The following is a 5,608-nucleotide window of genomic DNA, read 5'->3' on the forward strand; positions in this document are numbered from 1 at the left end:
GAGCATGGAATATCTTTCCCTTTTCTTTGCATCCTATTGAATATCCTTGGTTAAAGTTTTATAGTTCTCAGAAGATAAGACTTCCACTTCCTTGGTCAGGTGTATTCCCAGGTATTTGATTTTTTGGGGTGCAATTTTAAAATGTATTGTATTTTTGCATTCCATTTCTAATATTTCATTGTTAGTATACAGAAATGCAACTAATTTCTGAATGTTAATCTTATATCCTTCTACTTTGCTGAGTTGGTTGATCAGTTCAAGGAGTTTTAGGGTTGAGTCCTTAGGGTTTTCTATATATGGTATCATGTCATCTGCATAAAGTGACATTTCTTCCTCTTATCCAATGTGGATACCATTTGTTTTGTTTGTGTGCCTGATTGCTGTGGCTAGGACTTTCAGTACTATGTTGAATAACAGTGGTAAAAGTGGGCATCCTAGTCTTATTCCAGATTTTATTGGGAAGGCTTTCAGCTTTTCTCCATTATTATATTTGCTGTGGGTTTGCCATAAATGGCTTCTATTATATTAAGGTATATTCCCTCAATACTCACTTTGGTAAGAGTTTTGATCGTGTTTGGATGTGTGACTTTGTCAAATGCTTTTTCTGCATCTATGAGATGGTCATTTGATTTTTGACTTTTCTTTGTTAATGTATTGTATGACAATGATTGATTTGCATATGTTGAACCATCCTTGTGAAACTGGGATGAATCATACCTGGTCATGAGGTATGATCTCTTTTATATGTTGTTGTATTTGGTTTGCTAAAATTTTGGTGAGAATTTTTGAGTCTATATTCATCAGAGATATTGGCCTATAGTTTTCTTTTTTGGTGGTATCTTTGTGTGGTTTGGGATTAGGGTGATTGTAGCATCAGAGAATATCTTTGGGAGTGTTCTTTCTTCTTCCACGTTTTTAAAACCTACAATCTGCTGTGTACAAGAGACTCACCTTAGGGAAAAGACACTTATAGAGTGAAAGTAAGGGGATGGGAAAAGGTATTTCATGCCAATGTACAAGACAGGAAAGCAGGAGTTGCAATACTCTCATCATACAAAATGGACTATAAAATGAAGGCATAAAGAAAGACAAAGAAGAATACTATTTAATGGTAAAAGGATTCACTCAAGAAGAGGATATTACAATCATCAATACATATGCCCCTACTCTCAGATCACCCAGATATCCACAACAAATACTAAGAAACAAAATAGGAGAAATTGATATTGTGATTGTGGAAAACAATCACAGTAGGAGATTTTAACACCTCACTCACATCAATGGACAGATCCTCTAGACAGAAAACCAATAAGGCAACAGAGATCCTAAATGAAGCAATAGAAAACATAGACTTAATCAATATTTTCAGGACATTACATCCAAAAAATCAGAATATACATGCTTGTCAAGTACATGTGGAATATTCTCAAGGATTGATCACATCCTGGGGCACAAAGCTAACCTAAACAAATTTAAGAATACAGAAATTATTTCAAGTATCTTCTCTGAACACAATGGCATGAAACTAGAAATCAACCACAGGGAAAGAAATGAGAAAAAAACTAACTACATGGAGACAAAACAATATGGGTAAATGAGGAAATCAAGAAGGAAATTAAAAAATACCTTGAGACAAATGATAATGAAGATACAACCATTCAGACTTTATGTGATGCCACAAAAGCAGTGTTCAAATGGAAATTCTTAGCAATACATTCCTTCTCCAGAAAAGAAGAGAAACTAAAATCAATGACTTACCCACCACCTAAATGAATTAGAAAAAGAAGAACAAATGAAACCTAAAGTCAGTAGAAGGAAGGAAATCATAAAGATCAGAAAGGAAATCAATAAAAGAGAGATTCAAAAAACAATAGAAAAAAATCAATAAAACCAAGAGGTTTCTCTTTGAAAAGGTAAACAAAATTGACAAAACTTTAGCTACACTCACTAGAAGAGGAGAGAAATAACTCAAATAAACTAAACAAGACATGAAAATGGAGAAATCACAAAGGATACTGTAGAAATACAAAACACCATAAGAGAATACTGTTAAAAATTATATGCCAATGAATTTGACAACCTAGAAGAAATGGAAACTTTCTAGAGTTTAACAGCCTGCCAAAATTGAATCAAGAAGAAATATATCTACTGAACAGATCAATCAGTAGAAATGAAATTGAATATATAATAAACATACTCCCTACAAATAAAAGTTCAGGATCACATGGCTTCAAAGTAAAATTCTAGCAAATATAAAAGAAGGACTTGTACCCCTACTCTGTAATTTTTGGGTTTTTTGTTTTTTAAGGCCACATGGGCAGCATATCAATTTTTTGGAAGTTCCCAGGCTAGGAGTCGAATCAGAGTTACAGCTGATGGCCTACAATCAGAACCTCAGCAAACCAAATCCAAGCCACATCTGCAACTTACACCACAGCTCACAGAAAAGCTGGGTACTTAACCTACTGAGTAAGGCCAGGGATTGAACCTGGATCCTTATGTCAGGTTCATTACCACTCAGCCACAATGGAAACTCCCAAAATCTTTTGCTATAAAAATGGATAAGTATTGGGTGCTAAACTCAATTGGTTAAATAAATAAGTTTTAGCATAAGGGATAAATGAAGGGAAAAAATTTTATTCGGCAATTTGCTCTCCAGATTTTCCCTTCCTTAATGCCTTCATAAATCCTCTGACCCCTTGTTGTGGAGACTATAAATGAGGAGATCCAGCATGGGAGTAAGGATAGTGTAGAAGGATGATACCGTATTATCTTGGGTGAGGGGAGGATCAGAAACAGGCCACATATATATGAATATGGCAGCCACATAGTAGATCCCAACAACAAAGAGGTGGGAGGAATGATTGGAAAAGTTTGCTGTGACACTTTCCAGATCACATGCAAGTGACAGAAAAAATAACAAAAGCAGAGGATGCAATGATGACTGCTACAGGGAAAATAAGCATAATTACGCAGCAAATAAATATTAACCTTACAAAGAGCAATGTGTTAGTGCATGAAAGTTGAGAAGGGCAGAGATATTATAGAAAAAAAATGGTTTATTTCCCAAGCACCACAATATGGAAAATACAATGGAATGGCAATAATAATTACACCATCAAGAAGGCCAATGATCCAGGAGGGAACAGCCATGAGACAACAGATCTTCGGTCTCATGAGAACAGAGTACTGTAATAGTTGGCAAATGGCAATGTACAAGCCATAGGCCACTGTGAACAATAGGAAATATTCAGCTCCAAGCGCAGACACATATAAGAATATCTGGGTTCCATAGCCAGCCAAAGAAATGGACTTCCTTCCAGACAAGTAGTTGAAAGCCATCTTGGATACAGTGGTGCAGATAAGCATGAGGTCCATGAGGGAGAGTTGGCTGAGGAACAAGTACATGGGGATGTGGAGCTGGGTGTCCAGGTAGATGAGGAGAACCATAACAGTGTTTCCCATGAAGGCCACTGTGAAGATGCCCAAGACCAGACAGAAGAGGAAGATGTGTGTGGGGCTGTGATCAAATATTCCCAGCAGGATGAATTCAGAGTTGAAACTGATTCTCCCATGCCATGATAAATATATTCACTGTGGAGAATTCAATATGTGAGAGATGACTGCTATGGCATTATGGAAATATCAACAATTTTAAGCCTAAAACACACTGAGTACAATGAAGCTAATTAGGAATGTTAGTATATGCTTTATACAAATTACTCAGGCTAAAAATAAGCTTTAATATCTCTGCTCTACAAATAAAACATGATGCCCAGAGAAATACTTTTCCTATATTCACTGTGGAGAATTCAATATGTGAGAAATGATTGCAATTACATTTATGGAAATAGCAATGATTTCAAGCCTAAATCACCACATCTACTGCAAAGTCAGCATATGGAAAAATTATTTCTCTGGGCATCAGTTTTTATTTGTAGAGCAGAGATATTAAAGCTTATTTTTAGCCTGAGTAATTTGTATAAAGCATATACTAACATTCCTAATTAGTTTCATCTTTCTAACATAGGAATGTGCTCAAGAAGCATAAATATAGTTTTGGCAATCAGTCAGATGACATATGTGGTATAAATTATCCCTGAGAAATACATTAAGTCCTGTGAATGAATTGCTGATGAATTGCTGAGGAGTGAATGAGATTTTCTATTCTTTTTTTCTCCCTGTGGAACTTACCAGATCATACTATGATACCAATAATATTAATTCTGTAAAAGTTTGGAAGGAAGCAGGTACTGGTAGAAATGAGATTAGATTGAATTAATCAAATTACCACTAAAGAGAAGACATTGATCATGAAGAATTCCTTTAAATTAGGTCTATTGCTAATAATGGTGAATTGTAGTAAAAGTAGTTGTTCATCAATATACACAGTCCTCACTCCATCTATTAAAATATGCTGTGTCCATGAGATATTCTGGTATAGGATTTTTTTTTTTTTTCTCTCAGATATAGACTAGATGAGCATGCAAAACCTTACTTCAAACACCTGGAACAGATTAATTTAGCTGAGCAAATTTTGACAATTAATTTCTCTAAGCATTATTTTCTACTCTGTAATTTTTTAATATATTTTATTACCTATATTGAGGCTAATAAGATCACATTGTAATGTATGGACATTACTGAGGATATAGTTTGCACAATATAAGTATTTTTTAAGTAAATAAATACAATACAAGGGAAAAGAGAAGGCTATTATTTTAGACTATCCTAGTTTATAGAAATTAACCTCTACTTTTTCTTTAGCAAACTTCATTCAGGGAATTTCTTTGGCTACAGAGTAGCATATGTTTAATTATCTATTTTCATGTCAATTTTTTATTTTTCAAGCTTTCTTTCTTGCTCTCTTTCTTTTTTTTTTTTTTTAGCTGCTCTCTTAAGTGTTGAAGGCATTGTCTTCCTTTCTTTGTTTTGCATAAGGTTTCCCTCCTCTGGGAATAATTCAGAGGAGTACCTAGCATTTTGGTCTTGGCTTTGGAAAAAATAATTTATGTGTTTCTGCCAAATATACTAAATTTGTGCATTTAAAACAGCATTATTATGCATTATTTTACCTGTTTGTACTAATGCCTTGCAAAAGTAATTATATTAGCCTAAAAACACTTAAAATTTCCCTACATTATTAGATTTAAAAACAGTCAATATGTAATGAACATGTAATCCACAGAAATAAGTGTGGAACATATTTCCATTAAGATCACTGAATTTTTTTCAATGCACTCAAACTATTTCAACCAATCAATGTCTATTCACCTCTCTAATAGGATATGTGTGTGTGTGTGTGTGTGTGTGTGTGTGTGTGTGTGTGTGTGTTTGTACGTGTTGGAGACCACTGAACTGCTGAGCTCTGCAGAAGGCAGACTTGTTATATGTGCAAAAGCACAATAAACCAAGGAATGCTTATGATGGCAAAAGTAAAATAAGCATACATGCTGATGCATGTTCTAAAGTACAAGTCTCCTGCTAAGATAAAACAAAGAACATATACAATCACTGTGTTGTTGTGCAAACAGGTGCATTATGTCCTAGATGTGTGCACCAGTGGGTTTGTTACTAGTAACTTTCTTTAATCTCATGAGGAGGTAAC

At 34.6% G+C, this 5,608-nt stretch overlaps 1 pseudogene; it reads right to left on the bottom strand.

Moving 5' to 3' along the window:
* Positions 1–2,636: 2,636 nt before the first annotated feature.
* LOC146405409 (olfactory receptor 2M3-like) lies at positions 2,637–3,580 on the bottom strand (annotated as a pseudogene).
* Positions 3,581–5,608: the final 2,028 nt, after the last annotated feature.

Source organism: Sus scrofa, chromosome 2, assembly GCF_054392235.1.
Source record: "Sus scrofa isolate SSC_HxYL_T2T_F1_AM1 chromosome 2, Sscrofa_HxYL_maternal_Yorkshire_Landrace_v2.0, whole genome shotgun sequence".
Taxonomy (NCBI): Eukaryota; Metazoa; Chordata; class Mammalia; order Artiodactyla; family Suidae; genus Sus; species Sus scrofa.